The sequence below is a fragment of the Candoia aspera genome, chromosome 2, assembly GCF_035149785.1.
Source record: "Candoia aspera isolate rCanAsp1 chromosome 2, rCanAsp1.hap2, whole genome shotgun sequence".
Taxonomy (NCBI): domain Eukaryota; kingdom Metazoa; phylum Chordata; class Lepidosauria; order Squamata; family Boidae; genus Candoia; species Candoia aspera.
Window position 1 is genome coordinate 84,202,299 of NC_086154.1, and position 23,311 is coordinate 84,225,609.

A 23,311-nucleotide genomic window follows, 5' to 3' on the forward strand; every position below is an offset into this window, starting at 1 on the left:
CTATCTTCACTCACCTTGCCCTCTCCTCCCAGAAATAATGCTGAAACTTCTCAAATAAAATGCTTTATTTTTCGACCAGAATTGATTTTTTTCTTCTTTCCTGCTCCAGTTTTTCATAACAGTTACTCTGTTTTTGTTTAGGTGCGGTGTTTTTCAGATCAGGCTAAAAATTAAGTAATCAATATAGAAAAAATAAGTCTGCTGGATTTAGCAGTCAAACCATTCATTTAGATGATTTCCATATTCCTCAAAATATGTGAGTTGCAATTAGTTTTGAACCAAATTTAACTGGTGTGTGTTACATCTAGTTTCAGGCCAGCAAATCAGATACTTTTATTAACCTTTATGGAAATAACATAATTTTTTTTAAATGTGTGGTTTTCAACTAGCTCACATCAAAACTTGTTATTGGATCTTGCAGGGAGAAAAAAGCCTCCCCCCCCCCCCCCGCTTATGGTTAAAATGTGCTCTTTCAGAAAAATAACCATGCAAATAGCATTGCTGTTGATGGCTCTGCAATAGTTCTCATAATTACAATAATGGAACTTACTTCTCTGATAGTAATTTTTTCATCAGAGAAAGAAAAAATTCCAAACGGAGTATTCTAAGGCTCATTTGGAATTCTGTTTAAAAGCAAAAAAAAAAAAAAAAAGGCTTTTGCTTATGAATCCCAGAAGCACCTTAAACAATTAAAAATTAATGATCAAGGCCCAGTGATCTAATACCTCGTCTTCGCATTTAGTAAACAGCAGGCAATAAAATTCCAACTAGAGTCTATCTACTTTTTAAAAACTGACTTTATCAAGTAATTATATTTTGCTCATGAAGCTCTTAAGCACTAATTTTCCTCAAATGTTCTTGTTTCACTTTATTTTCACAAAGAGCCTCATTGATTCCCCCCAATCAAATATCCTTTAATAATAAATGCCCCTGTGTCATTACATTATATTGTGGGTTCTGAAATTTTAAAATAAGGTTGATGCAATATTAATTGGGTAACATGGTATAAAAAGGATGCAGAGCAATTCTGCCAGCATCCTGCCTTTCCTCTGCACTAGGATTTGAAGAAAAGCGCTTTGGGGGGGATTGTTCTTGGTCTTTAACAATAAATTCAGGTAAGATTTTTTTTATGATTTTCTCTCTCACAATCCTGGTTAATGGAATCGGTTGTATCTTATTATTGATGTTTGTTTTTCCTTTATATACACAATTCCTATAAAGTGTAAAAATATTTTTGCTACCCCCCACCAGCAGTTAAATTAGACCTATAGTATAGATAATTTATTTTCTTTCAGTTTGCAGTAAGTAAGGAAAACTTGTTGATTTTCTCTTACTAGACAGTAGGAGATTTTTCTCAAAGCCTGAAAAATATACAGAATAACATTTTATTTTAAGAGAACTTTGAAAAATTCTATCATTGTTCATTTTCTCCTTCTGCTTCCCTCTTTCCGTCTCTTTTGTTCTTGAAATGTGATCCTGGATCTGAATTTTTCTCACACTCTTACATAGCAGACATTTGAAATTCTGTTCTTTTTCCCTCCGACTTCCTAACGTAAACTTTCTCGATTTCAGTACCTGGACAGTTCCCGATGATTTAAACAACGGTACTGAACTGTAACAACCCCGGAAAACCACCTCATATTCATGATAGGAAGTGACTTCCTTATTTACTGAATTTTCCAACTTTATTCCAGGATCTATCATTTCAGAAGGGATTTCTGTACAGTTATATCTTTAAAGAAAACTTTTCAAATGAGAAAATTCTTATCTTTTACTTTTAAATAACGGTTGGACATTATTAGCTCCTTCCATTTTCTGTGGATAATGTTGAGAAATGCTATGTCCTGTTAAGGCAAGCGAGCTACTAGCTAGCAGAACAGGAAGTTTTCCAGAGACTTTTGCAGATATAGCTTGTCCACACCTGAGTGGGTTAAATAGGAATATTACTTTTCTGATTGGCTGTTCTTTTGGAAACTGAACTTTCAAAACTGAGGAAAAAAATAGCATATAATAAAAACGATGCTAACTGAGAAAGAGAAGAAAGGTAAGTGAAAGTGTAATCTGTGTCCGTCACCTTACTTAATGTTTAATGTGCATAGACCACACTGCCAATTTTTGTGCAGGAAGGTGTTTATTGAAGAGAGAAGTAATTTGTAACACTCCATTTTTAAAAAAAGGTTTAATATGGCATTCTCCCATTAGATGTCTGATTATGTTGGCCGGAGGTTATGGGTGTTGTAGTCCAACACAACACTGGACAAATTTGGTTTAAACTCTTGAGGATTTTCTATCTCCTTCCTTCCTTCCTTCTTTCCCCATCATTACCTGGAAAGTGTGGGAGCACAGTAGAGTCTTACTACTTTTAATTTTTACTTAAAAATAAATTTTAAAATATTATGTTCTTTTGATGGGCTGCGGTAGTAGAAGAGAGACAGGGAAGGGGTCGTTTTAAAGTCTGTCAGACAGAGAAGAACTTGGCGGTCATGTGAAGATATTAAGAGAACCCATTTTTGTCCTGTTTCTTCCTCCTTGGGGATAGGGCACTTCCAGACTGAGGTGCGGTCCTGGCCAGGGGCTGGCCTCTGTGAGCAGTTTGGATAGATCACGCGTGTTGCCTTGAAACAGAAATGCCATTTCAAGGCAGCGAATGGGAAGAGGAAAAGAAAAACAGCTTGGAGACCATAGACCCGGAACGGGGAGACAGCTAAATCCTGAGCCGAGAGGGGCATTTGGGGAAGCCGTTGGAAACTCCTGAAAGTGACCAGAAATTGACCGCAATCTGTCTTGCTCGGCTTCTCTGGGCCATTCTTCTTTCCCCAGGGTGGAGAGGCGGAGAGGGAGCCACACTGGGCAGGAGATCGTTAGGGAGCTCTGGATCAGAAACGAAAAGAGCCGGACCAGCTCCCTGCGTTTTACAACGGTTTCTGAAGAGTTGGGAAGGGGAAGGAGTCATTTTCTGAAAGCGCTTTCTCCACCTCTGGCGTAAACGCGAATGCACGTATACGTGTCTTCCAGGACTCCGTGTTCCTGCCTTTCTCCGCTAAAATTTTGCCTGCTCCTTCTCAGCGACCATCTGGCCTCGGTCCGCCCCCTGCGCGGATCCCCCACCGCTTCCCAGAAACCCAGCCTTGCCCTTCTGCCTGCGTCCGAGGGCGGCCCGTTCTGGTCTGCGGTCGAGGGAGTGAACAAATCGTGCGATCCGTGATAGAAACGTCCGGAAGTCGCCGGTTCTTCTGCAGAAGAATTCATAGAAGAGACGGAACGGGCAGCGCAGCGCGGCGGAAAAGGGACTCTGGCTGCGAAGGACGAGAAACTTGGAGAAAGTCTAGCTGGCAGGAGAAACAGGCTTGGAAGGCTTACAGGGCTGGGCTCACGGGGATCCACTTCTGAGTAAATAGGCAGGGGGTCGAGAGGAACGCCGAGGGCAGAAGACGAGAGGGCGGTAGACGGAAAGGTTAAGTACAGATGTTTGTAAAAGCCCAAAGTGAGACGCTCCTAAGTAAATGGCCGCTGTGAAAGGGCGCGTTTCGTCTTGCCTTGGCCCTTTCCACTCCTCCCGAGCCAGTTGCGTTGGGCCGCCGCGGGAGATCGGCGAAAGGCAGAATCTCAAAGGCTTCACCCTCCCACGAGACTAGCAAACAAAATACATTTCTGCACATTTCAAAATCGCCTCCAGCATTCAAAATGAGTATTTGGGGCGAATATGGGAAACCCTACCGATTTCTGTTCCTCCTCCACTTCGCGCAGATCTGCCTCTGCACTAACCCTCCACTGATGTGGGAGGATTAAACAAGGGGGGTCGTTGCTGAGAAGTAATTCATCGCGACACTTTGGGAGACAATGCAAAAGGGACAAAAAGGGGAAATATTAAAAGAACAAAACAGAATGGACGAGGAAATGTCGCAGTCCACAATTAATTGATTTCCGCAATGATCAAGTCTACCTAACATTGCCAAACTACGGCAAACGCCTTGAAGATTATAGCCGATTCTATACCTTTCTACCTCTTCGTGAATCAGTAGATGAACCAATGTAATGGAAACTCTTGTTTGTAAACGGGAAGGAAGGAAGGAAGGAAGGAAGGAGGGAAGGAGGGAAGGAGGGAAGGAGGGAAGGAGGGAAGATCTACAGGGGCATTTTCACTTATGGCACATAGATTTTATAAAAATGGAGTGGATAAATAAATTATTTACAGTGTGATAGTATCAGTCTCTAAAATATGCTAAAAATGTATATCTGACACTGCTGTGGAGACAACTTCTACCTATGTGTCTATAGGTTTGTAGCCTAAAGGCGTTGTGGTGTGTCTATTCATCTGGGTGTAAGCCCAGTAGAACTGTACTATATGTTATTTATTTCTGAATGACTTGTATCAGAATGCATTAAAACTAAAGATCTGGAAATTTTCCCACACTTATGTGAAGTAATCCCCACTTTATGATTTCAAGCCCTTAATTTGCCACAATGGTTTGCTCTTCACTTAGAATTTTCTAACATCTTCCAGCTATTGTTGAAGTGAAATAAAGCCTGTCCTTGTTATGCCAGCACAACAATAATTGGATGACTAGTGAAGAAATAGCCCATGACAATGAAATGGCTTCCTGTAGTTTCCAACTAGCAGAGAATCTTCTTTGGAAGCTGCTCAAACTATCCAAATATGCTTGCCATTTTGTGACCTGCCCTTCAAAAATTAGCGACTTTTATTCAAACATAATCTTGAATTGGGGACTTCCAGAATGATTTTCCTCTTGCTAACTGACTAGATGATTTCTTCTAATTGCTTCTCATCTTTAACTGAAAGCAACTGAAATGCAGTAATGGAGTACATTAGATCTGTATTCCAGATCAGATGAAACCTATTTGGTTTGATTAAGGCCACCTCAAGGGGATATGAGATAGAAGATCCAAATGTCTATATAACATTACTTTCTGCCACCTATTGCAAAGTTCTTCTTAAACCCCACTTCTGAAATGAATGGGAGCTATGCAAGTGACTTGCCAGTAGATTGTGCCCTTTGGGACACAAGGAATTATCTGCCTTTTCATCTGTTGACTAGGGATGGGCAACCCATGACTGCAAGTCACACACAGCCCTACACATATTCATGTGTCCTCTGGAGATCCACAAGCAAACCACCCAGTAAAAAATGCAGGTTTCTGCTGATTTTTGCCAGAAATCAAATCGAAGGAGTGTGTTTGGCTTCCAATTGGTTTAGGGGTTATTACTACTGAATTGAGAGCCAGGTGTCTTGTTGCAATGCTTAAGGCAATAGACTAGAAAATGTCTAGTTTAGAGGGATGCATATTCCTCTAAATGAGTGATGAACTTGTGTCACTGTAGGTGACTCTAGCCAGCATGGCCGGTGGTGAAGGAAGTTACAGAATTGTACCTCAGGAGCATCTGGAAAGCCACAGCTTCCCCACTCTTTACTTATGGAGCACAGTATACAATCACCAAATAAATCAAAATTTAAGTCCTAACTCTCAGCTATTAAGCTCACTGGTAACCTTGAGCTAATGACTATCTCCTGTCCAACCAATCTCAGAAAATTAGTAAGATGATAAAATGAAGGCCAGACTGAATCAAGTATATCAAGGATGGTTGACTTTTTGGCAAATGTCATATTTAACATAGAACACAGAATGATAGGGTTTGAGGAGGAATTTGTTAGATGCTTGTTCTTTGTGTTTTTAACAGCACTCCATTTATTTTAGGACTTATAGCACCGTTTTTGTCTGTTTCCCACCTCAAAATGAGAGCCAGTATGGTGTAGTGGTTAAGATGTTGAACTGAACCAGGGAAACCCAGGTTCAAGTCCACCTTCAGCCATGGAAGCTCCCAAGTGACTTTGGACTAGGCACTTTGCATAGTTGGTTAGTTTATGGTTAGTTTTAAATATTTAATTTAAATATATTGTGCAAATCCAAGCAGTTGGCTTAATTGAGTGAATCATGTTTCATTAATCATGGGCTACTATGTGTGACCACAGTTAATAAACAACATTGTGACACCATAAAGTTTCACAAAGTTATTATGGAGTAAGTTTTGATTAATTACATCCATTTTGTCCAATGCACAGAATTTGATACTAAGAGAAGGAGTCTAAATATATATACCACGGTTGGATGCATAGATGGGCAGAGAATTGTAAATACTGAGGTTAGAGGAAAACAAAATGAAAAAGGTAAAGATAATGATAATTATCTTATTGGCAGGGCCAGTCACAAAACAGTAGCTGGATATGATTTTCTTGTCTTTTAAGTTCACCATGGATTCTGACATCTTGCTAGACCAGGGTTGGTTTAATGATGGTTTATTGAATACGTCACAATTAGTTGGGTTTGCACAACATGCTAAGCCACATCCATAGTTTACAAAGCACAGTGACTGGGTTCACTAAACATTTTAAGCAAAAGCCAAACAAATCACATTATAGTTTTTCACACTATGTGAACCCAGCACAAGTGATCTTGAAGGCAGTAAAGATTAGGTTATTCTATTTCAAAACTGAGAGAAAATGTACATCTATGTTCTTTAGTCCATCAACAGCTTCAGTCTAAGCCCCATCCCATCCATCAAAGTAACTGTTATAGAGTCTTCTGTTGGTCATTATGGTCATTATTTGATAGCAGCATCTCACTCTGGAAAGCTGCCTGTCATTGAAATGTTGCCCAGTATTGGTAGGACAGAAGTATTATTTATTTATTTAATTAATATCCTGCCGTTATTATTTTTATCATCCATGTGGCCATGTTCTCCCACAACTTCAAAAGAATCAGTGTCTATCATCTATCTATCTATCTATCTATCTATCTATCTATCTATCTATCTTCTATCTATCTATCTATCTATCTATCTATCTATCTATCTATCTATCTTCTATTATGCTGGGGCTTATATGTCTCCCTGATCAAGAGAGACTTTGGGATGTTACATTCCCCTCTTTCAGTAAGATTAAATTTACAAAACAATACTACAAATAGATAATTAACAGTAGTAAAGATACAGGAATTAAATAGAAAATTATAGCCACCGAAGAACAATACAAATCCAGATGAAACCCAAAGTGAGTTTTTTCTCCTCATTCCATAGTCCTTCCCAGGACTGAAACTGTTCTCCTGGAACTTTAGAAAGATTAACAGAACAAATGTTCTCTCACAACTTTGGAATCTCTGGCATGGCAAAGTTTTCCTACTGTTTCTACTTCTTGGTTCTCTTTAATCACTTATAATGAAGGTGCAGCAAAGGAATCTGTGACAACCCAATATAGCCTCAGCTGTTTCACTTCTTGCACCAGTTTGTAACCAACAATAAACTCTTAGTGGGGCTCATAGTCAGTATTCATAAAAAAGCTACTGAGTTTCATGGTATTGCTTTCAATCTGCAAGTTAACTGCCTATCTCCATTGATCTTTGTATGTGTACACAATGTTATTGGCTCATTCACCTTGGTCCTGGGCCTGGTGAATGAGCCATACAGCTTTTTTAAAAAGTTGCCATTTCTTCAGCAAGCTATTTTATCAATGTTGATAGCTCTGTTTTGAAATTAAATAGGTTCTGGATGTTCACATTAAACATTATGCTCCATAGACTCCAACTCGCTCCCTCTTTTTTCCTATCTCTCACAGAGACCAAGCAAGAATTATGCTAAGCTGGCATACTAGTGAATTTTTCAAGACCTGCAAACTCAGAAGAGAAAGTTAAAGCTGCCTGGCTAGAGCGTGATTATATAATTAGAAAAACCCTGGAAGTGGAGTCTGTTCCCTGTTCCCAGGCTTAGGGACAGCTGCAATGAGGCAGATGAGATGTCTTGAAAAGGAACAGTGAGGAGTAGTACCATTACACTAGAGTATGAAATGGAGTCCCCTTAAGCACTAAAGGGCACATTCCTTTTCATCTGCCAGGATTCCTTCTCACCAAGCTTTTTTTTTTAATTCCTTCATTTATATTCTCTAAATAAGTAAAAGGTTTGGTGCAAAATAAAGCACCAGTTTCTAACATCATCATCATCATCATCATCACCCCTGACAAAAATACTTCTTGGCCTCATATAGATTCCAGGGGCATTCTAGGATAGCTGGTTGCAATCCAGTCCTTGGAAAAAAGAAAAGAGAGAGAAAGAGAAAGAGAAAGAGAGAGAGAGAGAGAGAGGCAAGTTAAGATTAGAGGAATATTCAGGGTAGCTGTGGATGATAGGAGGGAGCCACTTCATCAATTTACCTTCTGGCATATGGCTGTATTGTGACTGTAATGTCCAGTATACTGTAGTTAAATTTTACTACTTAATTTTGTTGTGTAGTCAAAATAAAGGAAAAGAGGTCAGTAACATGTTGTAAATTTGCCTCTTAAATTGGAGAAAAGAATTCTAATCTCCTCAACCACAGCTTTTCAAGGAGAACCTCAATGTCTGGAAAGACCCAGGACTGATGGACAAAACAACAATCCCATGTTGTGCTCCTCTCCTCTTTTGTTACTTTTGGCCCTATATCTCCTTTCCTTGATGCCACTATATGGTAATTCCCCCACGATCACACCTGAAAAATGCATAATATACTGATGTTAGGATTATGAGCAAATTCTATATACCTTAGTGAGAGGGAAAGCAGAGTTGAATAAATGTTCTTTGTAGAAATGTTTGGGGCAGAGACTGTCAAATACTCTCCAGTGTTTGGTTGGTTTTTAAAACACTGCTGGAAGATTCTCTGAAGAGTTGTGTTTGCTAGCCTGTTAGATTTTATTTAAATGAAGAATTCAGCCACTTACATGGTGAACGGTAATTCTGGCAATGTTGATGGTTGATACACTATGCAATATGAACTGAATTTAATATTAAAACTATTCAGTCAATTGGATAGACAACCTACGTTTGGAAGTGAAACAGAGTAATTCTGTTGGTTCTTCTAAGGCCTTCAACCTTGTCTGATTAGATTGTCCATGGTGGTCTTTTGGCTGTCTTGCCTGATTATTGCTGAAAGGCACTATGCCATAATCACAGAAAAGGGTCTGGGAGATGGTGGCTTACTTGGCCACTGATGTTTGGCAGAAGCAAGGAGTCATCATCCCCATGCTTTTTAAATATCTATATGAATTGAATGGTTCAGATCATCAAGAAATTGGATGAAAATGTATTAAAATGTTACAAGTATATTAATGGCATTCTGCTTCCTGCAGTGTTGTTTGCTTCCATCTGGTCATCCAAGGGAGTCTATGGAGATGATGAACTGTGTTTGGCATCAGAGCAGGAATGCGTGGAACACCCATTCTCAGCTTGTTCCCTTGTAAAAAGGTTAGGAAAATGGCTTATTTTTTTCTAGAATGCCTTGCTAATGTGCCAAATTCCCCTTATTGTAGTCCCAACACATCTGGTGGCAACAGACAGAAGAGCAGATTTGCTGCTACCAGTTCTGAACAAAACTGCACTCCTGTTGAAATCCACTCCCAGGCTGGGAAATTTTGTAATACTAATTTTTCATCATTTTGTTTACTTTATTATATTTCATTTTGTTTGCTTCTTCCTGACTTCCTTAGACGGTTGCCTCCAGACGGCACATGGCATAGTTTTTTTTTTTAAATTAAATGGATAATTAAATGGTTTACAGAGCAGTTATATCCATTCCTACTTAAAAGTATGGCCCTTAGAGTTTCCAACAGACTTGCTACTTGGGGGCTGCTACTTCTTGGATTTATAATTGATTTCCATCTACTTTTGTCTGCAATCATGTTTTCTGTCATTGTCTGTTGTACCATGGGATTATTCAAGTTTCTTATAGGTTTTCTATAAAATGTGATGCTTATATGAGACATTTGATGTTGGATCAGTTTTACCTGTATGCTCCAAAGAATGTTTTTACCTTCCAAGCCTTGATACTATGTTTACAATTTTTCAAAGCTTCCACAGGCTTCTGGTCAAGGGCTGGGTAGCACTTCAGAACTGAAAGTAAAAAAGTGCTTCAGGGCACATAAAAGTGCTTCAGGGCACACAGCCCCAAATCAGTACTTTTTAAACAATATTTTTTACCAATAGAAATTTCATTGATAACATTCAGATTGGCAGTACAATCACTAAGACTGTATTCATAAGTGTGAAAAGGGCTACAGTCATAACTTTATCTGTGAACAAGCCCTAGTTAACACAATGTGACTTTCTTCTGAGTAGACTTGTATAGGATTGCATGGAAAGTGAAATCAGCAGGAATTATTCCTCCATAAGTGGGCTTTGGATTGCATTGCAAGCCAATGTTTTTGAGCATTTCTCACATTTAATGTCCTTTCTATGTATGGCAATAATATTTAGTTAAATAAGTGGTCCAGGGACTGGAAAGCCCAATTATCCAGTTTGAACACGTATAAGTGTTCTAGGAAAGGATCTCACCCTGATTCTCTTATGTGAAAATAAACCTTAACCGAGCTGTGAGAATTGGAAAACAAAAGGAGTCCATGGAGCACATCTGAGCGAAAGAGGGCGCTTCCCAGAAGCCACTAACAATTGATTTTTTCCTCCTCTGTTCTGTGCCGTTTCCTAATATCCTGACCTATGTCTCCCGAGGACAACACACTGGAGATGAAAGCAAGGAAAACCAAACATGCCATCGGCAGCATTCACTCAATTGATTTTTACATGAAATCTGCCTTCATGCTCCAGGATGGAAAAATGATCCCATTAATAATGAATCAGGAACATAAATATGGGAAGGAGATCAATAGATGCACCTTTGGTGTCATAAGGAGATGAGAAGTGATGGGAGAGGAACTCTCACTCCAGATACCTGATTAGTATCGCAGAGGTGTACGAGATAACCATGTGGGGCTTCTTCAGGCCAAGAAGGGCTGTTATACGTATCACAAGGGTATTGCCAGGAGGAAAAGTCACAGAAGCAGAAAGCGGTGAATTAATATATATTTCTCTCCATAGTGTGACATTTATGCAGTATGCCTGCTAGTTCTACAGCTGGAAACACAGACCAAATGGTGACAAACTCCACACCAGGGCTCTGGGCTCTAGAAAGGAATGGATGGACTTTGGATATATCCTGCTTTCACTGGGTGACATCTGGTGAAACTACCAAGAAACTTTCTCTCCATCCTTAGAGCAATTTCACACCTGAATTACCACCGGTAGCGGTAATAGAAAAGTAAGATCAAATGAATAAACCAACAAATACGATCCAAAGCAGAGGGCAGCATCACAGGGACAATATGTGGGCTCCAGAAGACTTGGGTACGAGACTCCCAAAGTTGTGATCAAAGTGGGAAAATAATAAATATATGGAAATTAGCTATATTTAAATTAATATGGAGAACCAGTGTAATGCAATGGTTTTAAAGTATTGACCTAGGACTGGAGAAATCCAGGTTCAGTGTACTATCAGCCATGAAAGCTCCAGCCAGTCCCTCCTGCAGCCTGATGAATCTCAGGTTTGTTGTCAGGAAAAGCTGGAGGAGGGAGTGCTGTATTTATTTATTTAATTTCTATGGCCACCCATCTCATACAAGTGATATTCTGGGTGGCCAACAATCATAAAAAATACAATATAAATATATATTGTATGCCATCTTGAATTTCAGGAAGGAAGGCTGTATCTAAAGCTAAATTCTAAACAAATGATATATTAGTTTAATTACATATCACTATAAATTAAATGAAAGGTTTTTTTAAATTGGTTCTGCCTATTTCTTTATCCTACCATTGCCTACTTTTTGGAGGACAGGCCCTAGCACATGAATTCCAGGGACAAGTATAATGCTGGGCCCTGAAAAAAATTCACCATTCCTACTCTAAGGACATAAAATAAGAACCTGAAGTAAAAATAGGGAAAAATAAAACAGGTAACTGAATAAACATTCAGTTCATTGCTATGCTCACCTGTTGATCAAGTTACGATGGTCAATGGAGGCAACACATCCTTGAGAATTCTCTTCTTATTATATTCTGTTTAAAGACTTTGATTTGATTACCATTCCCTCTCTATGGGAATTATTGTTCTATAATGGAAACAGATGTCTAACTGAATTTATAGGATCCCTGTGACTCTCTTATTGATTTCACCAAGTAATAACTCCAGCTATGGATCTGTGACCGCATTCATCAATTACAAATCCAATATACTTAGGGGCAGCCTTTGGCCATGCTGGATTGAAACTAAATAGTTGTAGACCAATACTTGTTAGGCACATGAGTTTGGGGAAAAAATTGTACAGAGTTCATGTCAATTAAATTAAGTCTTTTTGGTGCAAAAGGACAATAAAACCATAGTTGATAAGTCCAGAGAGTGCTTGGAGATTTTCCAGACAATTTGGTAGGTTTCTCTTGTGTTTGGTTGGTCATTGGAATACAGAGACTACCAGGACTACCAGACAGGATTGCCTGTGCGTGGCCTCTCTCCATTTGCTGATCTCAGGAAGCTCCCTGGTTTTCAGAATAACTGTGGGAGATGAACCATAGGAGATAAAAAACACCTACAGCAATCACGGTGTAAAACCAAAAGTAAATATAACTAAATACTGATTGGAGCTCAGGTTGAGCCTACTCAATGGCAACAAGTATGGAGAAGTGCAAACAGTCTTCCATGCTTTTTGTATCCACAGACTCCTGATTGGCAGCCCTGTTCAGATGACATGGAACCTTTAAGAAAAGAATGGGTGGGATAAGGCACATCTGGATGATTTTTGAAGATTTTCTTGCAGATAAGTTACTCATATTCACTCTAGGTTTGTATATAAGTTGGACAAATCCAAGCAAGATATATGGGGTAGTTATGATCAGGAATTATTTTGAGCTTGTGAAACCCAAGAAAGTGGATAGGGTTCTCTGTAATAGTGAGCACTCACTCCTGTAGACTTGATCCATGATCCTTCTAGCTCCTTCAGGCAACCAGGCAGGGCATGTTCAGCCGGATTCAAGAGGTGGTCAATGTTTCTTTGAGAGAAAGTGTTGTGCCATTGCCTCTGAAATAGGCAGTGGTTTGCCCTCTCCTGAACAAGCTATCTCTCAATCTAGCCATATTTGAAAATGTTGATCCTAGCTCCAATCTTCTCTCTTGAGGGAAGCTTACTGTGATGCTTGTGGTGAAAATTTACGGAGGATCTTAGAAGAAGTGGATTATCTAGATCCCTTTAAGTCAGGGTTTAGACCTAGTCATGGGACAGAAACAGCACAAGTATAACCAGCTTAGAAGAATCCTATCTGGGTTGAGATACTTTGGCAACAGCTTGCAAGGTATTCACTCCAGAAAGCAGGCTACCATGTCCTCCCATTGGCCAGTTCTCCTGCTCTTGGGTCTCCCTCCTTTCTCTTCCAGGAAAGTGATCACCAATTTAATAACTAGCATATTTTTGGTTGTATTTATGATTTTATTGAAATTTTAATTGTTTTTATTGTGAACCACCCAGGGTCCCCTGTGTGGGGGAGATGGGCAGTGATAAAAATTCGATAAATAAATTAAATAAATAAATAAATAAATATTTCACTATCCAAGAAAGCAAATCAGTTTACAAGTGGATGGGTCATGGTTATGTTACTGATCTTTCTCATCTCCAGGAAAAGTCTTCCTTCTGAGAAATCCAGAGAAGGAATTAAATGATTGTAATCTTCTTCACCTAGAGTTATGGGTCATCTTCAGTTGCAAGCCCATCTCTTCTAAGAACTCTTCTAACCAAATCATTTGCAGCTCTTCTTGATCTGACTACTGATACTTCTCTTAAAAGCCCCACCTTCCCTGACTTTCTTTCTACCTTGAGATCTAGAGCAAACTCATTAGTTTAGATCTTAACTTTTTGTTCTGTGAATGGGATGACCAGCCATATTAGCTTTCATTTTTGACTAAAAGTAAACCTAGAATTAGATAATTGAACTGACTAGATACTCTTCCCTAGTTTATTGTTTCCCTTTTCTCCTCCTTTTCCATAGGTTCAAAAAAGATTTGAAGCTATCTTTTTATTGTTATTCTGTACCTTCTTCATTCTATCCTCTCTCCTTTCCCAGGAAATAGACTGGGTTTCTGTTGCACTTGGACTTTTTTCTACCATAAATAGTACATGGGCCTGAAATGCATTGTTTCTAAATTAGTTTCTAGTGGCCTGATTGAGCTCAGTGTTCGTGTTCAATGTTTTGAGTGGATAGTAACATTTTCACTTGTGGCAAAAACTCTTCTCACAGCTTATATTATTTGGAACTGAGCATTAAAACATGCTATCTTTTGCTTAATGTTTCTTAAATCACAATAATGATTGAGAAAAAAAATTCCATCTGATTGATTTAAAGGAGGACTTTACTGGGTAATGGTGTGAAAATATGCAAATACTTTTCCTTCAAATGAAGTTAGAGTGGTCATACTATGATAAAATTTCACATCTGGTAAAAGTGACTAATATTATTCTAGATTGAAAATACTTATTCCTTCTAATTCAGAGGGTAAATATTAAAAAATCCCCTATATCTATATCAAATGAAATTGGAAATAGCTGTCTATTTAAAAGTAGGAGTAGGATTTTCCATCTCAAAGGCATATCTTATTTACTTAGCGAGTAAAAAGAAAAATAGCTTAACCACAGGTTCAGTATCAGAATGTAACATTTTTCTCTCAGATCATTTTGAGATGAACAACATGTTGCCTTTCAGATGTTACTGAATTCACCCTTCCTTCAACCATTTATTGCCAATAGTGAATGATCATGGGAAGAGAAATCTGACATCTGGAGGGCCACCTACTGTCCACTCCTTTAAGAGGGAATCACTAGACCAATTATATATTTCATTTCATATTATTAAATCCACAAGTGGAATTACACTAAAGTATATCTCAGAGGTAGGACTCTGGTTGCTAACTGTATGTCAGTAGTACCAAAAGATTCACTGAGAAACCTAGAACAGCACTGCCTCCCTGTAGAACAACTGAAATGGTAGGTGTTTCTTGTAATACTGTGTTTGGCAGTATGTTCAAAATTTACTTCAAATTGTCTTCATTTGTTAAGTTTTCAAAGCAAGTTATAAAGCAACACAGTTAAAATCATACAGGGTATGCTTCATTTAATTCTGAGCTGAAATGTGACCTTTGTGATTGTTATTCTGATCTAACAGGGAGACAAATGTATTATTGGTAGCTCTAAAATATGTATCTGAGATCTACGTTTATCAGACAAGAGAACCTACAACATATAATTAAGAAGTCACTTAAGATGAGCATTACATCTCCTGTGTAAAAAAAGCCAGTTTGTTCCCATCTTTTGCTTCCATCTAACCAGTTTTGGGATTCTAAACACATATTGCCGTCAGCATAACTGAACTTCTAAAGCAAATAGTGCAAAGACAAGGAGAAAGCTCAGGGTGGTGAAGAGCAATCCTTATACTGAGAATAAAGTTTAATAGAGCTTGTATAGAATAAGCACTGATTACCATAATAATTCTTGGTCAAGCTTTTCTTCATCATAGCTATTATGATTTCCAGAACTTTCAGAGTACGTACCTCAATGGTAATAATATTCAGTGATTACAGTTATATAGTAGGAGGTAAGGCAGGCCCCTGCACTCCCGGCCTTCCAGAAGAACTTGAAAACCTGGTTCTGCCGCCTCGCTTGAGTTAGGAGAGGTAATAGCTCGTCTTGGGGGTGGCTAGCACCATAGATCTTTCCCACCGAATAAGAACGTTGCCCCTTGGGTTTGGCATTTATCTGATTCTTATTTATTGGTGTATTTATTGCAACTTATATTTTATGATTTTAATCTTGGTTTTATTGTAAACCGCCCAGAGTCCCCCTTTCTTGGGGGGGATGGGTGGTAATAGAAGTTTGAAGAATAGATAGATAGATAGATAGATAGATAGATAGATAGATAGATAGATAGATAGATAGGTAGATAGATACACATTTTCTCATTTGTCCACCCAGCTGTGTAGGATCAGGCATGAATTTTAAACTCACTTCAGGGAGAAAAATTGAAAGGATGTTTTTAGAATTCATGATTTTTTTCTTTTCATCTCTGTCACTCAATGTTTGCTCTCCAGCCCATCAAGGCTGTTAAGCAAGATTACTTGTGTGATTATTTATACATTATTTAAGGGCAGTACTGTTGTTATTTCACTTTTTATTCTGCTTCTATGACTTTCCAGTTCTTATATCTGACAATCTAGATACAAGGGTTGGGAAAGAAACCTAGTCATCCCCTACAGAATAGTGCAGCATTTGGACAGTGCGAAATTAATGAATTATTTAGTAACAGTGTACAGTAGCTTTTTCTTTATAGCTCTTTTTTGCACTTCTTAGAGGGGTAATTCCCTTTAGCATTTCTATGCATAGTACCTTGTTTTCGAAGTATTTACATGTTTCATTTCTGACCCTTCATCAACAGGTAATAAGGTTTAGAAGATTGCTTTGGGAGGTTTTTGAGCTGAAATTTGATATTTGATGCTGTCAAAGGAAAGCAGACATTATGACCAGATAGCACTGAATGAGCATCTCAGCATATACTAAAAAGTAATTCTTTGGTTAATATTCCTTATAAATGAAGGGGCTAACTGCATATTATACACAAATAGGTAGAATGAGCAACTCTTGATTGATTGACTGACTGACTGACTGACTGATAATGTGCTATCTGGTCAGTGTCGACTCTTACCAACCACTTAGACAGATATGCTCCATGACAATCTGTCCCTAACCAGATTTGCCAATGGCGCACTCATGGCCACTGTAACTGAGTCCATCTATCCTGCTGCTGGTCATCTTCTTCTTCTCTTTCCTTCCACCTTTCCCAGCATTAGACCCTTCTCCAAAGATTAGCAACTCAGGGCAGATCAAAAAATCCAAAAGCAATATATTAAAAACTTATAGCTAATAATTGGCTGACATTGAAAAAAATATCAAATCTTTCAGAAAAGAATATTCCATTTGCTGGTTGCCGCTACTGAAAAGGCTTCTGAGTGTCCATCACACTGAAGGAAGGACTCCGATAAATGTAACAATCGTGGAAGATGGGATTATTGTGGATATTACTGGCTCTTTTTGCTTTCATTGTTCTTATCTATGGGGACTATTTAATTAAATCCTACTTCCCCTCTCCAACTAGGGAGACTCAAAGAAATTTGTGAATTAATTATCTTAAAAATAAGGTCAACCATGGGTATGAGATCTCTCTCTCTCTCTCTCTCTCTCTCATTGTATACCACAAAATGCATGTCGCTGGCCTCTGTTTGTTTGTTTGTTTGTTTATTTTTCTAATTTTGCCACCACGCATCTCCCCTCAGACGAGGGACTCTGGGTGGTTTACAATAAAGCTTGCTGATTCCTTCCCTGAGCAACAAGAAAGACATAGATTCCAAACCATCTGCCTGTAATTGACTAATGTCTAAGCATTTTGTCTAACTACAGCATGATCAAAAATGTAGCCATGGTTTGCAATAGGTTTATTTATGACTATGATGTCCAGCTACAACTTGTATATGTTCTGTGATTGAATGAAGTGATTAACTACTAAAAAATCATGGATGGGTGATTGGAAGCTGTAATGGTCCCAAGAAGTATCCAGCGAGTGCAGGGCCCGAGCGCTAGCAGGACCCATTGACCATTAAGCCATATTATGTCCAGACAAGTGGGGTAAACATGGTCAATATGTTTACACCACTTGTTTACACCAATATTTTAAAAAATGAAAACATCTAAGCTAATCATATAAAAAGTGTAACAATAAACATAATAAATATAAGAGAACTTACAGCATTAAACATACATATATTAAATGACTTAGGAAAGCCAAAGACCCCGTCTTGTCTGAAAACTGGAGACCAGCCAGAAGAATGCTGAATTCCACCATGTTTTGTGGAATGTGGTTCCTGCAGTTTATTGCCCTTTTGTAGAATTGACAATTAGTTCTCATCATTATTTTTGAAAAACAGATCAAATTTTGCCCTGAAGTAAAATGGGAGAATAAGGTTTACAATATGTAAACTCTACACACAGCGTTCAATAAACATTTGTACCCTGGAACTCACCCACATCTTGAAGACTCAAAGAAACATTAAAAAAGGAGTACATTTTGATCAGACATTAATATTTGGGGGCTTCCCCTGTACCATCTGAGTTAAAACAGAAGACAAGAAAGGAGATGGCAGGCATTTCTTTCATATGCAGAAAGAGCAGAGCCAAAGTAGAAACTGCAATATTTATGGAAGACAGGCGAACATGTCTTTCCTCTTTGATGTTTGAAATTTCTTTCAGGGTTACCTGTGGGAAAATAATGCACAGATCTTGCCTGAATGTGCTGAATGATTTACACAACCGAAACTACGTTTTAAAATAGTGCTAGATCAGAGAAATCTATTAGAAGAAAGGAAGATGTGGTGTAGAAAGGAAAGCAGAAGCTCGTGATCTCTGCCTGGTATTCTCGGCACTCACATCCAGACAACTGACAAATGTTTCCATTTGCTTCCCCAGGCCTCCTTTTTCCTCCTCTGTCTTTACATCCCAGGCAGCTGAGAGTCCCTCAAAGTGAAGGGTTGGCTTTCAGCCATTCACCATCTTAGCTTTCTAAGAAGGCCCAGAAGCATTTGAGAGAGAAAAGCTGGCTGAATGCTAGTGTAATGACCGCCCACTCAGTTTCTCATTAAATACATTTGAAATACTCCTAGCTATCCAGTTTTTTAAAAAAAGTTTAGTAACTTTCTTAATTATCAGAGGTATAGGGCATTTGATAGGTACAAGAGTAGAAGGCCTACCCTAGGCCTTTCCTCAGACTATACTTCCTCCCTTGCCTCATTTTAAATTATTAATATTATTTACTCTGTTCCACTCTGACCTCCAACCGCTCAGCTGGGAGGAAATGTTACACCAGTTGGGGAACAAAACTATCTGGGTAGAAGGTCTTGTTTCCCCATTTTGTATTGACCGAAGCTAAATTGTACCCATAAGTCCACCCAATTGAGGTATGGGTCTACCCTGACTTTTGGCTGTGGCAGTGCACATTGATGGAAGATTTAACCTGCACAGGTTTTGACAGAAGTAATGTAGTCTTTCAGAGGGAAAAGAAAGTCTCCTAGCCCAGGTTGTTATGAGTGCCCTCCCTCTCCCTCTCCCTCTCCCTCTCCCCTCTCCTCCATGTTGTATTTGCAATATGCCCATATTCATACTGTGGGGATCTCTGCAGCTGAGGACTGGACAGGATGGAGACTGTTATACTGTATATTTCATGCTCACCTTTCTCTAAAAATAGAACCAAAATAGGGTATAAATTATATCACCCAAAATAAGTTCATCAGAAAAAAATTATACAACACAGCACAATTAGCATAAAATAACATCAACTTCTAAAGAAAAATGTCTCCACTTTGATTTGAAAGACAAAGCTTGAGCCATGCAAGCCCCCCAATGATGGGTGAGGAATGAAGGGAAAAAATGAGATAATGAGACAGTGGAATTGCAACATTTAAACTGGCAAAGGAAAGATCACAATATATGAATGTCTTCTAAAATCTGCTATTAGCCTGCCAACATGCTTGAGGCAATCCTGCACAATGCCAAACTTCTCAAATGTTTTTGGACTCCTGCCTGAATTGTACTCCTGTTGTCAATTTCGTTATAACTACCACATTTCACAAGGAAATGTCACCTTTGGCTAAAGCCCTTGAAACAGAGGCACAAAAATAGTTCACCAAAGTGATAATCTAGAGGAACTTGTTGTCTGTTGCTTTATACCCCCAGATCTGGAGTCTATCTCTTTCTCTCTGATACATATATAAACACACATAATCTGGTTCTGCACTATATTAATCTGACAGTTCTTACTCTAGGTTCTCCTCCATGACAACAGGGTATGTGCTAATACAGTATTGGGAGGTCACTGACCCCAAGATCTTTTACTTTCACCTGTTTATTAAAGAAGAAACACTTCTATTCATGTATAAAACCAGAAAAAAAAAACCTGACTTACAACTCGCTTTTTGTGTTATTTTCAAATACTAGATAATTTTAACATTTAATAAATTCAGTTAAAAATGAACAAGGTGATTACAAGTAGTCCTCATTTAGTGACTGCCTCATTTAGCAGCTGTTCACAGTTACAACAGTGAGGAAAAAGTAACTTTACAACCAATCCTCGCATTTACAATTTTTTATTGAGAATTTTTTCAAACAATAAAAGACAAATCTAAAAGAAAAAAAGAAAAAGAAAAGGTGTGACAAACAAGAAAGGAAAAAGGAGAAGATAAGAAAGGGAAAATTAATTAAACAGACAAAAATAAATGACTTCTGGTGTCCTTTCTCAGGCCACGTGCATGCACACGCACACACACTAGAGAAAACAAGTCCCCCAAAGTCCAGCAAGCTTGCCTTGAGAGAGTTCCAAATCCAAAACAGCAGACACAGGAGTGGCCAAGCGAAGTCCAAGGGACCAAACATTGTGGAAGGGTCATCAGCCGGTCCAGGTCCAGAATCAAAGACATGAGGTTTCAAGTCAGGAGTCAAGGCACACGGAGTCTGGGTAAACAAATGGTTGCCAACGGAGAGGTTTGAGCTCGCTGCTCTTCTTGCATAGGAGCAACCCTGGCGTTGCTCATTTGGAAGGGCAAGGCTCCTTTCTGTTGGAAGTTCTGGCAAATCCAGCATGCCTCATTTGTATGTGAATTAACATGTAAATTAAGTTGTCTCACAATGCAACTCTGAGCAAGCTGTTTGTTGCCACTCCCACTTCTTCTCCCTCTCTTCCTTCTTCTCCACCAGAAGCAAGCACATGGATGTCTGCTGCTCTCCTCCATTCTGGGCACCATGTGGTGGGCCTGGAATTATCCTTTCTTCCATGCAGCTCTTGGCAGCTGTAGGACTGAGAGTTTAGGGCAAAACTAGGTATGTAGAAAGAAAAAGAAGAACAAAGGAACTTCATATTTTCCACCAAGATGGATGTAACACAAGCAACAATTAAGTCAATAAGAAATTCTTTTACTTCTTAACCTAATATGTCTGAGCATGTGATTCTTTATGCTTGGGAGGGTTGAGTGTGTAAGATCTATAACCTGTGTCTCTCTGATGTGCTCATTGAAGCTATTTTAAGATACTTCTTTTTCTGTGCCAGCTTCTCAGCTGTGTTATAAGCTCTGCTCCATTTCAGTGGTTCTAGCAGGTCACTGAATTGGCTTCACTTTCTTGCAAGGTGCCTTGCAAAGCGCTTTTGCTCTGCTCTCCTCTCCACATGGAAGGCCCTTGTGCTGGGAGGGGGTAGCTCAGGCTCCTTATCTTCAGAGACTGGCAGCAGCTCTGCCTCCTGGTTACCGGGCAACTCAGCCTCCTCTGCCTGCATCTGGCAACTCTGGAACTGGCTGCTCATGATCAGCCTCCTCGTCAGAGTCCAAAATTAAAAAAATTATTACACAATCTCCCTCCTTAATATTACAAAAAATCCCTTCATATTTAATTCTTTTTTTTTAATCATCTGTTCCATAAATCATCACATCACTTTTCTCTGTTTTCAGCAAAAAGTCCATAGAGGGTTCCCAGCCTTTTAAGAAAGTAGTTACTGTTTTGTCCCTGGCCAAACAGGTCAGTTTCGCCATTTCTGCCAATTCTGACATCTTTGCAATCCATTCCTCCATTGTGGGAATTTCAGTATTTCTCCATCGTTGTGCATATAACAGTCTTGCTGCAGTTGCCATATGTAAAAACCAATCTTCCATGAGTTTTCTCTAATTGACTATCCATAAGTCCCAATAAAAATAGTTCTGTTTTTTTCTCAATATTAGTCTTCAAATTTTTTTGTTTCACAGTATGTATTTGTATCCAAACTTTTTTTTAGCTTTTTCACAAGTCCACCATGCATGATAAAATGTGCTTATTCCTCACACATATGACCTTCACTGGTCTGTAAAGGAAAGGAAAGCTGAAGTAAGATCATAAGCACAGTCGTGGTTTCACTTAAGGACTGAGTTGCCAGTCCCAATTGTGGTCGCTAAACGAGGACTCCCTGTAAATGATTGTTTATGGGCCATCAAGTTGGTGTTGACTCCTAGTAAGCACTATACAGTAGATAGATTTTCTCCATGACAATCTGTCCCAAACCTGGTCTTTCGGATCTTCCGGAAGTGCACTCATTGCCATAAGTATAACAGTGCACCCATAACTATTTAAACTGCGTCATTCTTACCATATCTTTCTCCTTTTATCTTTTTAGTTCGGAGGAATTGTTTTAGCTGAACTTTATACAAAAGCTATTGTTTTGAAAAAGTTTTGAGTCTCCTAAAATATTGAGGTCTTGGATATCATCCAAATTTGTTTGTTGATAGATCCAGGCAAATGTTCTCTGCTTCAACGTTAATAATGTGTTTTCTGCAGTGGTTCAAAGTATATTTTTATCGGGCCAACATCAAGGTTTTAAGATAGTACCTGGCATGATGAAGTGCAAACCCCAGAATTACAGGTAAATAAAATCATAGTAGATATTCTATTTTGGGCGCTTTTATTCTCTTTATCCTCTCTCCACAGACAATCAGATGATGAACTTCTTAACTCCAATCACCATCTGATATGGGGTAAGAACTCACTCCCATCGTCCATCAAGGCTTTAAAATAGCCACCATTGCGTTCAGTGAAGACTACATTTTTAAACTCATGGTTGCACAAAAGACACTTCAGAGAGGAGTTATTTCCACTGATCCCCATGAAAATTATTTTAAAATCTTTCCACACATGGGGGGCATTTGACTATCCTGAAAAAAAGTCCTGGTAGAAAAGTCTTGATTGTTAGGGAATAATGGAACACTTTCAGTCTTTATTTCTCTCTTCTAATCATTTTTGTATGTTAAATATTTGAAAAAGAGCCAGTCTGGTATGCTGGTTAAGGTGCTGAACCAGAAACCAGGAGACCATGAGTTCTAGCCTCCCTTAGGCATGAAAGCCAGCTGGGTGGGACTTTGGACCAGACACTTTCTTCCAGCCCAACCCATCTCACAGGGTCTTGTTGTGGGGAAAATAGGAGGTGGGAGCATTATGCATACCACCTGGAGTTGTACAAAAATAAACATGGGATATAAATCTAATAAATAAAATGATTCCAGAATATCACATTTATTGGGCCGATGGAGGAAAAAAATCACTGAAATGTAGTAAATATTTGCTTTTCTTAGTTAGTTTAGGCATAGATGGGTAGAATCTAAGGCCCAGTAAAGCAAAGCTGATGGCAGGAACATTTATATTATATTATATTATATTATATTATATTATATTATATTATATTATATTATATTATATTATATTATATTATATTATATTATATTATATTATATAGTGTAAAGTCATTCTTGGGGGTGGCTCACACCTTAGAGCCCTTCCCACTGGATTG